At 46.7% G+C, this 12,161-nt stretch overlaps 1 pseudogene; it reads left to right on the forward strand.

The window, feature by feature from the left end:
• The first annotated feature begins 10,118 nt into the window (after positions 1-10,118).
• Positions 10,119-10,955, forward strand: LOC142850943 (SAP domain-containing ribonucleoprotein-like; annotated as a pseudogene).
• Positions 10,956-12,161: the final 1,206 nt, after the last annotated feature.

Consider the following 12,161-nt stretch of genomic DNA (forward strand, 5'->3'; position numbering starts at 1 on the left):
TACACCATGGCCATGTCCAGCTTTGTTTGTGCTTCTGGGTATTTAAATTCTGCTCCTCTCACTTATGCAGCAATTGTTCTTACCTGCTGAGCGGTCTCCCCAGCCCCCTAGAATTCTTTGCAGTAAAGAGGGATCATTCAAGGAGCTTTCTTGGCCTGGAGTTTTGTATGTGTTCCTCCTCCCCTATCTCCTCCCTACTCAGATCCTTCCCCATTCCTTCCGCTGTTCACCCCAGACAACTGCTCTACTGCTGAGCTGTATACATCCCTAGTCTGTCGTCTTCTGAGTTCATGTCCTCCCAGCATGGACCTCCTGACAAGTAAATGTAACAGGATTGGCTTCTCCATAGAGTCTTTTGAGGAATTTGAGAACTTGGCTGGCCTCCACCTGGGACTCAATCTCACACTTGGATAAAACCAAAGAGGCCATTAAACATGTAGCCCTTATCCTCCATAGTTCCAGTTCTGTAGAGCTGCACAATGAGTTCAAGGCCAGCCTGGGAAAAAAGTTCTATTAAAAATGTTATAGTATTACTTGTGCGCGCATGTGTACTTTGTGGAGTTGGTTCTCAGCTAGTTTCATGTGGATCCCGGGGATCAAAACCAGGTCTCTGAGCTTGCACTTATTCCCACTGAACCATTTGCTAGCCCTGAAAGGGTCCATTTTGACCGCATTTAGTCTAAGGTGTAGCCTGGGTGTGTGGCGTGATGGGGATGCCTTGGATTCCATCTCCAACAGAACAAAACCAAACGAAGCTCCAAGAAAAGTGTGTTAGCTACTTTCACATCATGGTCACCAAATGCCTAACGAGAACAATGTGAGGGAGGAGAGGGACTCAGGACGTCACCCCAGGAAAGGTGTGCTGGAGGGAGAGGCACTAAGAGGCCTGGGGAGAGAAGCACAATCAGGCTGTAAACCCCAAGGACTGTCCTAAGCGGCTTGTATCCCCCTCTAGACCCAATGTCTAAATGGTCCCACAATCTCTCAGAACAGCACCACCAGTTAGGAGCCAAGTATTCAAATACATGGCTCTACAGAGGACAGTCCACATCCAGACCATAATCACACGTATGAGATATCCACGGAGACAGCAAGTTGGGGGCTATTTATATAAAAATGCGGACTAAAGACACCGTTTTGGGAGCTGTTGGACTAAAGCTGGTATGTTTCCTTAGTTATTGTGTGTGTGAATGTACATGTTCATGCATGTGCAGAGGTCAGAGAACAGCTGGCTGGAGTTCTCTCCTTCCACCGCATGGTCATTGAACTGAACTAAGGTTGTCAGGTGTGGCAGCAAGCACCTTTACCCTCTGAGCCATCTCGCTGACCCTAAAAATACCTCTAAAGGTGAAAGTGAAAATAATTTTAGACAGGATAGGCTCAAGGAAATGAGTAGTGTGTGTGTGTGTGTGTGTGTGTGTGTACATGTGTGCACAGCTCAACAAACTGAAAACCTCAGAATCACCATCTTTAAAGTCCTTAAACATTCCTGATCCACCTCCCCCCTGCCCACGCCCAACCCCGCTTCCAAACAGGAGCACTTGTTCGCCTGTGGTCTTCTAATTAATCCTGCTGCAGAGTCTCACAAGAGGAAAACATTTTACCGTCATCCATTTAAAAGAGAAACCAAGGCGCTGTCTGCTGTGTCCCTCCAGCAGGTGCCTCCTCTAACTGGAAATTCTGTAACATCTAGAGTCTGGACAGGCACTTCCAGATCTCCCCTGGGGAAGGGAGCCCGTGGCTACTGTCTCCATGGGAAAACCAACTCTGAGGTCAGGTTTTTAGAAACCAACCAGCAACTTACAAGGTAAGGAACTGCCACCAAGTGCTTCGAATCAGAAGCACCCCTACTCCCAGGGGTTGACAGTGTCAGGACAGTTAAGGTCAATAACATCCATGGAGCCACACTAGAGTCTGAACATGCCTCCTCCTTTTGTTTCTTCTATTGAAAATGTGCTCCCAGGGTGATGTTTTAGAACAGTGGTACTCACTGGGCAGTGGTGGCGCACACCTTTAATTTCAGCACTCAGATGGCAGAGGCTTGCGGACCTCTGTGAGTTCAAGGCCAGCCTGGTCTGCAAGAGCTAGTTCCAGGACAGGCTCCAAAGCTCCAAGGGTTTTTCTGAAACCCTGTCTCAAAAAAAAAGAACAGTGGTTCTCAACCTTCCCAATGCTATGACCCTTAATATAGTTCCTCATGTTATGGTGACCTCAATCATAAAGTTATTATTTTTCTTAAGATTTATATTTTTTTATTTTACATGCATTGGTGTTTTACCTGCATGCATGTCTATGTGAAGATGCCAGATTCCCTGGAACTGGAGTCATAGACAATTGTGAGCTGCCATGTGGGTGCTGGGATTTGAACCCAGGTCCTTTGGAAGTGCAGCCAGTGCTCTTAACTGGTGAGGCATCTCTCCAGACCCCATAAAATTATTTTTGTTGCTACTTCATAACTGTAAAAAGCTACTGTTATGAATTTAATGTAAATATCTGATATGCAGGATATCTGATACGTGACCCATGTGAAAGGGTTGAAAGGGTTAATACCCTCCTCCCCCACCTCCCTGCAAAGGTTCGTGACCCATAGCTTGAGAAGCACCATTTTAGAAGGCAAGGGTTTGGGGGCTGTAGATGTAGCTCAGTTTGTAGAGTGCTTGCTTTATATTCAGGAAGCCCTGGTTCACTCTTAAGCACCAATAAACCCCAGGGTGGTGGTGCACACCTGTGTAATCCTAGCACTTGAGAGGTGGAGGCAGGGGTGATCTGATCATGGGAACTGAGTTCATATGAAGACAGTTAGGCCTCACCCTATGTAGCCACTTTCCCCATTGCTGTGACAGAACACATGACAGAAAACGTGGAAGGAGAGATTTATTTGGGCTGACAGTTTGAGCAGTCATAATTTATTGTGGCAGAGAAGGCACAACAGAGTTCACAGTGGTGAGAACATTTCTGCTACTCTTCAGGTGGCCACAGAGCAGGAAACAGAGATGGAGAGGGAGGAGGGAGAACTCGGGTTAGAAACAGGCCAGACTCCAGTGATCCACTTCCTGTAGCCATGCCTCACATCCTGAGGTTCCACAACCTTCCTGAAGCACCACCTCATGGAGACCAAGTGTCCAAACACTTGGGCCCATGGGAGACATTTCATTTTCTTTCTTTTTTCTTTTCTTTTCTCCCCCCCCTCCTCCTCCTTCTTCTTCCTCTCTCTCTCTCTCTCTCTCTCTCTCTCTCTCTCTCTCTCTCTCTCTCTCTTTCTTTTTGGATTTTCGAGACAGAGTTTCTCTGTGTTGCTTTGGAACCAGTCATGGAACTAGCTCTTGTAGACCAGGCTGTCCTTGAACTCACAGAGACCGCCTCTGTCTCCCAAGCACTGGGATTAAAGGTGTGTGCCACCACCATCCAGCTCCAATATTTCATTTCCAACTCATTATACCGTCTACCATGGGAAGGTATAGTACAAAAGTTGTAGGATAAGGTCCTCCTTAGACTCTGAATCTGCTGGCTTCTTGATGTTGGGCTTTCTAGACTCTAGAACTCTGGGAAATGAATTCCTGTTGTTTGTAAATCAGTCGTCCCTACCTGCCCCCAACTCCAGTCTATGACATCATGCTACAGAAGCCCACACAAAGACAAGCTTCTACCGGTGTGTGCGTTTCTCTGTTCCTTTTCTTTACTTGTTTTCTGAGTCAGGGTCTGGCTGCTTTCTCGTTCGTTTTTAAGCAGAGTCTCACTATATATAGCCTGGCTGGAACTAGTTATGTAGACCAGGCTTGTCTCAAATTCACAGAAACACACCTGCCTCTCTCTGTCAAGCTCCAAGCTTATGAACTTGAACCATCACCTAGGCCTTGACAGATGGAGAGCTCATCTTCCCATAGGCTTGATTACCCACCATCACTGCACTGAAAAGTACCGTGACCAGAATGATTATCCTAGTTGAAACTGCCTTTCCTTAGACTTTTCTACAAGTCTCATTATTCGATTAGCGATTATTTGTTGCGGCATGTGTCTCACATAGCCTATTCTCATTTATCTTACTATCAAGTCAGAATGGACATCCAACTCCTTGTTTACAATATGTGTGTGAGTGTGTGTGTGTGTTTGTTTCAGAGGCACAGCTGCACCTGTACAACCACGTAGTGGATTCACAGAGTAGATAGAACTGGATTCTGAGAGAGCCCTGGGGTATTGTTATTGGTCATTACAGAACTGGCTTCGGGTGAGCTATGGTCTCTAGAATCCAAATTCTGCAGGAAAAAAGGGGGGGCATTAATTCCTCTAATTTATAAATTGGTAAGTCACAAAGGGAAGTCCAGAGGCCTGTGACCCGCCTCCAGGCTGACCTTGAACTTTTGGTCCTTCAGCCTCCACCCTCTGAGTCTGAGCCCTGGGAACGCAGGTGAGGGCCACCACACCCAGATTTAGCTTTATTTTTGAGAAAGAGTTTTGTTCTGTAGCCCAGGCAGGACTCAAACTCAATCTGCCTGCCCCTGCATCCTGAGAGCTGGGGTTACAGGCGTACACCTGGTGGCACCCCTTATTTTCAATATGAGAAAACTGAGACCCAAGACTGTAAACGGCTCCCTCTGAGTGACCCAGGTGTCCCCAGCTCCCAAACCCTAGGCACTCCACACCACTGTCCCATGTCACTCGTGTCATGACTGCACACTAACACACAGGGACAGGAATGGATGCAGGCTTATTTATAAACCCTGTGGAGACATAAACCTCTTATCATTTTCAAACTGGGGGTAGAGACAGGAGGAAGTTCAAGATCATCCACGGGGGAGGGGGGGGAGGAGAGACAGACCTTGAGGCCAGCCTGGGTGACATAAAGGCAAAAATAAAATACAACCAACCACCACCACCAAAACCCATCACTTTTTTTGCTTTGTTTTTGTTTTTGTTTTCGAGCAGAGTTTCTCTGTGTAACAGCCCTAGCTGCCCTGGAACTCGCTCTGTAGACCAGGCTGGCCTCAAACTCACAAAGGTCTGCCTGCCTCTGCCTCCCCAGTGCTAGGATTAAAGGACTAAAGGCATGTGCCACCACTGCGTGGCTCCCATCACTTTAAAAAAACAAACAAACAAACAAAACCCACAAGAATTTCTCCTTCCCCTCACCACTTGAAAGCAAAGGGCAAAAAACTAAGCATGGAGACCAAATTAACACAAAAGGAGCATCAGTTAAAAAAAAACTCCAGAACAAGCAGGGGGGGCAGAGGCAGGAGGATCTCTGTGAGTTCAAGGCCAGCCTGGCTTCCACGACAAAGCTAAAGAGAAACCCTGTCTCGAAAAACCAAAACCAAACAAAAAAACAAAAAAACTCATCCAGAACAATAAGGTTTCTGGCTTCTTCTTCTTCTTCTTCTTCTTCTTCTTCTTCTTCTTCTTCTTCTTCTTCTTCTTCTTCTTCTTCTTCTCCTTCTCCTTCTCCTTCTCCTTCTCCTTCTCCTTCTCCTTCTCCTTCTCCTTCTCCTCCTTCTCCTCCTCCTCTTCCTCCTTTCTCCTCCTCCTCTTCCTTCTTCCTCCTCCTCTTCCTTCTTCCTCCTCCTCCTTCCTCCTCCTCCTCATTCTCCTCTTCCTTCTTCCTCCTCCTCCTTCTCAGGAAAGCACCAAATAGTGCATCCAGAGGACCCAGAGGCCCAGAATTCAGAGACTGCAGAATTCCCAGGAGAATTAGGCAGCAGTTTTAGGGGTCACAGAGGGCCAGGAAGTGGAGGCTGAGTGTGTGGCCAAAGCCGTGGGGCTCGTAGAGGTAAAGTCGAAGATAAAGAGTGGATTCCTGTCACCAAACTTGCCCACATGGTTAAGGACCTGAAGATCAAGTCCCTGGAGATCTACCTGTTCTCCCCGCCGTTAAGGAATTGGCGATTATTTACTTCTTCCTGGGCCGGTCCCTAAAGGATGAGGTTCTAAAGGCCATACCAGTGCAGAAGCAGACTAGGGTTGGTCAGCAAACCAGGTTCAAGACTTTTGTCCCTTTTGGGGGCTACAATGGTCACATTGGTCTTGGGGTTAAGTGTTCCAAGGATGGCTACTGCCATCAGAGAGACCATCATCTAAGCTTTCCATTGTTCCTGTGTGGAGAGGCTGGTGTGTGTGTGTGTGTGTGTGTGTGTGTGTGAGAGAGAGAGAGAGAGAGAGAGAGAGAGAGAGAGAGAGAGAGAGAGAGAGAGAGAGAGAACAAGATTGGCAAGCCCTGCTAAAGCAATTTGGAAGAAAATGGCTCCCATAGGGAGTGGCGTGATTAGGAGGTGAGACTTCGTTGGAGTAGATGTGACCTTGCTGGAGGCAGTGCGTCATTGTGAGGGTGGGCTTTGAGGTCTCCTCTGCTCAAGCTTCCCACAGAGTGGACACAGATGGCTTCGGCTGTCTGTGGATAAAGATGGAAAACTCTCAGCACCACGTCAGTCTGCATGCTATCTGCTATGATGATAACCGACTAAACCTCTGAGCTATAAGATAGCCACAACTTAATGTTTTCCTTTACAAGAATTGTTGGGGCTGGAGAGATGGCTCAGAGCTTAAGAGCACTGACTGCTCTTCAGGAGAACCCAGATTCAATTCCCAGCACCCACATGGCTGTTCAAAACTGCCTGTAACTCCAAAATCTGACACCCCCACACAGGCCTATATGCAGGCAAAACACCACTGTACATTAAAAAATAAAAAAAAGAATTGTTGTGGTCATGGTGTCTCTTCACAGCAATAGAAACTCTAATGAAGACACCCACACTGTCCCATGCAAAGTAATAGACCACTGTGGTGCGTCTTAGCCCTGCCCCCAGAGGCACTGGTGTCATATCTGCTCTTGTGTCCAAGAAGGCACTGATGATGGCTGATACTGATATTTATGACTGCTGCACATCAACCAGGGGCTTCACTGACACCCTGAGCAACTTTGCCATCTCTAAGACCTACAGCTATCTGACCCCCAAGCTCTGGAAGGAGACCGTGCTCACCAAGTCTCCTTATCAGGAGTTCACTGACCGTCTTGTGAAAACCTGCACCAGTGTGTCTCTCTGTTCAGGGGACCCAGGCTCCAGTTGTGGCCACTACTTAAGGTTTTTATTTTTTAGTTTTATTTATTTATTATGTATACAGTGTTCTGCCTGCATGTATGCCTGCATGCCAGAAGAGGGTGCCAATGGTGTGAGCCACCATGTGGTTGCTGGGACTTGAACTCAGGACCTCTGGAAGAACAGCCAGTGTTCTTAACCACTGAGCCATCTCTCCAGCCCTCACTTAAGGGTTTTATATAAGAAAAATAAAGTGAATTAAATCTGTTAAAAAATAAAGAAAAATAATATTTCTGCTGTGGTGGATCACAAGTCTCGCCCATTCTCTTCTGGGGCTCTCTTTCTGTGTGTTTAAGGAACCCCTTTGTCCAGATGCAACTTTGTTTCAGTTTTGAGTCAGTCTCGGTTTCACTTTCAAATCACAGTGTAGTAATCTGGTGAAACGTTGAAGAGTAAGGAGAAGGAAGGAAAAACTGGAGGGTGGGGCAGGGCGGGGCGAGTGAGAAATAGCTTGTTCTGAGGACGCCACCAGGGAGTAACTGGCAGTAATTAATAGCAAGTCGCCCAGAGTCACACTCCCAACGTTATAATTAAAGGGCTTCCTCCTCGCTGATTTACTCTCTAGGGCCCCCTGGAGGCACTCACGGAATTCAATTTTTCTGTCTGAAGCTGTTGGCCGTCCATTGGTAGGGACAGGAAGACAAGGTCCTCAGAGAATTGGACATTAACACAAACCCAAAACCCCTGGGCAGCTGGAGTGGGTTCAGTAAGTCGTTGGTCTGTACATCGGAAAGTTCCAGACATATCTAGACTGAATTTTTATAGCCCAGGCCAGGGCTTTTTTCAGGAGAGTGGGTTCTGGAGAGAGCAGGTTCAAGATTAGTGTATGGTAGAAGCCATTTGACAGAGGGCTGCAAACCCTTCCCATGTAATCTGCATGCAACAGACGGATCGTGCGTGAGAAAAGTCTGAGCTACATAAACTCGGGAATACCACGCAGGTTACCTACAAAGGGTGGGAGCCTCATGCCAGAGCTTTTGAGTGGTTGTGTCTTTCCTGTTCTTTCTCCCACTTGCACACCCCCCGACTGCCTTTCTATTTCTTTTTTCTTTTTCTTTTTTTGGTTTTTCGAGACAGGGTTTTTCTGTAGCTTTGGAGCCTGTCCTGGAACTAGCTCTTGTAGACCAGGCTGGCCTCAAACTCACAGAGATCTGCCTGCCTCTGCCTCCCAAGTCCTGGGGTTAAAGGTGTGTGCCACCACCACCCGGCTGCCTTTCTATTTCTTAATAAACTGTTTCTATTTCTATGAAATATTACTAACCATTTATCTGTTATGTACCTGGGACGCAGGAACTTGGGACTTCAGCGGGCACCCCTAGGACTCTGACCCATACCTGAAACATTCTTATATTTTAGTGTGTCAGGAGGGTCTCCTAGGTTAAAGCGCAGTCTGCATGAACCCTGGGGCCAGGCGTGGGATTCTGAATTTCTCCAGAGCCCTGATGCTGCGACTCAGGGCGTTGGGCCCTAAAGTAGGTCACCAGGTAGACTCGCAAGAATTACCGACAGTACTGATGCCTGTGTCTTAGGTTTGGTTTGGTGAGGAAGAAGGAATGTTAGGGTTGGTCAGAGCTCCCAAGAAGATGCTGGGGTGAAGTAGGGTCTGACATGCATTAGCCTGAGGCAGTAGCTCCCCAGTGTTGGAGATAACATTCCTAGGGACTGGACATACAGCTCAGTTGGCAGAGTGATTTCTTCACAGACAGGAAGTCCTGGGCTCTATCTCGGGCACCAAATAAACAGCAGGCATGTAATCCCAGGACTTGGGACGCAGAGGCAAGAGATCAAGGTCATCGTCAAACAAACAGAATCAAGTAGATTAGTAAAAATGGCAGCTAGCCTTGCTCTCCTGAACTGATTCAGGTCTGGGAATGGCTTGAGGGTCTCTATTTCCAAGAGGGTACTGCTGAAGCTGCCAGTCTGGGGTTCACACAGAGTAAAGCGTACCACCCAGAGGGAGCCACTGAGTGTGGCTGCATAACCAGGGGTAATCAGCCGGTGGCCTCTATAAGACTTACTAGCTGTCTGGATTATCACGCCATATGCCTTAGTCCAGGACAGTGGTGCCCCTGTGGAACAGAGAACAGTGGCCTTGTCCCCCGAGGGTGGAAAACAGGCTCTGGGACCTAGAAAGCTATGTCCCCCCACCACATCAGGACCACAGTAGAATACACACCTCCGCATAGGGGCTTAGCTACCTGCTGTGTGTGCAAAGAGTGGAGGAAGTGAGCTGCAATCTACCCTGGCAGCATGAGATGTCCAAGGAAGAGTTCCCTTCTGGGAGCATGTTTCATGTCAGGTCGTGGGGAACTTCGTTATTTTGGAGTGATTTCTCGAATCATGACAATGTTTTCTCCAGTTTTTGTGTCCCTCACAGGAGTTAAAAGGAGGAGGAAGAAGATGAAGAGTCAGAAGAGGAAGAGGGGGAACCGATAAAGATGGGAAGAGGAGAAGTGGACAGGTGTGGTGTTGTGGTCCTATAGCATCATCTGTTCTGGATGCTGAGTGAGCCAGAGCCTTTGGGCTCAGGAGTCAGAGGCCAGCCTGGGCAATAGTGACGCCTGTGTAAAAGGAGAGAGGAAGTGGGAGGGGAAGAGGAACAGGGGAGGGAGAAGAAGAAGAAAGCACTGTGCTATGCATACAACTAAACCTGAATATAGTGCAGAGATGAGGCCCAGCGACCTATAAAAATATCGTTTTTATAAAATTCTATGAAAAATGTATGTGCTTCTGGTTTTGGCAGCATGCTTCTAAAACTGGAACCATTACAGAGATTAGTATAGCTCCCGTGTAAGAATGACATATAAATTCTTAAACCATTCGCATTTTAAAATTTAATCCTTGTTTTAAAAATACTCATTTTTATCTTTCTCTAAGACATTTCCTTTGCTTGCTTATTTTTCATTTCTTTCAGGGACTCCTTCCTGGCCATTAGCCTGATTCTGGAGGCTCTGTTACTCCATAGCTGAAAATAGCCCTCAAGGCTATGGGAAGACACTTACTATCTGTTAAGCACCTACTCTTCGGAGTTAAGGCATAGCAAGATGGCGACCAAGACGGTGGAGCTGCACAAGCTGAAGCTTGCTGAACTAAAGCAAGAATGTCTTGCTCATGGTTTAGAGACCGAGGGAATAAAGCAAGATCTTATCAATCGGCTGCAGGTGTATCTTGAAGAACATGCTGAAGAGGAAGCAAGTGAAGAAGATGTACTGGGAGACGAGACTGAGTAAGAACCAAAGCCCATAGAACTGCCTGTTAAAGAGGAAGAACCTCCGGAAAAAACTGTTGATGTGGCCTCAGAAAAGAAGGTGGTAAAAATTACATCTGGAATACCTCAGACTGAAAGAATGCAGAAGAGGGCTGAACGATTCAACGTACCTGTAAGCTTGGAGAGTAAGAAGGCTGCGCGGGCAGCTAGGTTTGGAATTTCTTCTGTTCCAACAAAAGGTCTGTCATCTGACATTAAACCTATGGTTAACCTGGATAAACTAAAGGAAAGAGCACGGAGATTTGGTTTGAATGTCTCTTCCATCTCTAGAAAGTCTGAGGATGATGAGAAGCTGAAAAAAAAGGAAGGAGAGATTTGGGATTGTGACAAGTTCAGCTGGAACTGGAACCAAAGAGGATACAGAGGCCAAGAAAAGGAAAAGAGCAGAGCGTTTTGGGATTGCATAATGAAAAGTCCATGCTTTCTGCCCCATAGTGGTTTCCATTTCTCAAACTCTTGTTGGTTTTTATACACACACCCTACACACAGTCATGTGCCTCACAGTGAGGAAGTGTGTGCCTTAGATAGGTACATCCTTAAATTCCAGCAGCAGTTTGATTTAACTGCTACTCTGCATTAAGGTTGTTATATTTTTGTTTTTAATTATTAATAAAAAGAGAAAGAAAAAAAGCACCTACTATTCACCAAGGGTCCCACAGACCACTTCCCATTCTCTGAGACCTCATCATTGTAAGTTCTTTGGTCACTACAATCAGGACTGTGTGATGTATCATCCCAGACAGTCACAAGCATTTCTTTTGTGGGGGCCATGAGGATTGATGCTCAGGGCTTTACCATGCTGGGTATATACTGTACCCCTTGAGCTATAACCTTCAGCTCCTGTAAACACATCTTAAAGCTGAATGATCTACTTAGATAAAGAATTGCTACAGAGAAAATGACACACATATTCAGCTGGAGGGCCATTAAGTGGGAAACTTGGGCCATTAAGCCATAGAAACTCTCTGGGTATCTCATGCTGGCCAGCAAACCCCTGCAGAGAGTTGGTTATTTAATTACACCACAAACAGAATTTTTATACTTGTTTCTAAATAGCTTTTTCAGGGCTATTGGGGTCTCAGGCTGAACTGATGTATAGTGAGTCTAATTTTTGCCTGCTGAGGGAGAGCTGTAAATATTGCTTTTTTGTTTTGCTCTCTTCTGTCATGTGTAGACTATAAGCTGCAGGGAAAACAGAACCATGTATTAGGCAAAGGATCATTCTTTTTTTTTTTCCTCTCTAAAACATCAAAGGGGATCAAAGTTGGCATAGTCTTTCCCTCACAGAGCTTCAGGGCCAGGGCAGAAGGGAGGCTACACATCAGCATGCAACACCAGGCTGTATATTCACTTGTCTCCTTTTCTGTGTGTATAACCCCAAGATGCAGAACTGAGAAAAAACCACAAGCCATCAGGTACAACGGAAGTCCAGAGATGATGACGTCAGCTGGGCCACAAAGGATAAGGAGAGGGCGGTGTTGTGTGACTTTTCCTGAGAAGATACAAACTCGTACTCACCCAGACAGGGCACTGAAGACGGACAGAAGAAACGCATCTTCTTTCATAAGAGAGGCCGTGGAAGTCCCCTGTGGGGGGGAGGGGCAGGCCCATGGACACCACAGACCTCGCTAACAGAGTCTCCTCCGCTCTCACAGGAGGGTCTGTGTCCTGCCTCACTGACAGGTGGCCACGCTTCTACTGCTCAGTCCTGACAAAAAGGTTCCTTGTACCTAAGATGTAGGATTAGTGTGCAGGGCAACACTTTTTGAAAGATTTATTTATTGTGTACACAGTGTTCTACCTATGAC

Source organism: Microtus pennsylvanicus, chromosome 5, assembly GCF_037038515.1.
Source record: "Microtus pennsylvanicus isolate mMicPen1 chromosome 5, mMicPen1.hap1, whole genome shotgun sequence".
In the NCBI taxonomy this organism is placed as follows: domain Eukaryota; kingdom Metazoa; phylum Chordata; class Mammalia; order Rodentia; family Cricetidae; genus Microtus; species Microtus pennsylvanicus.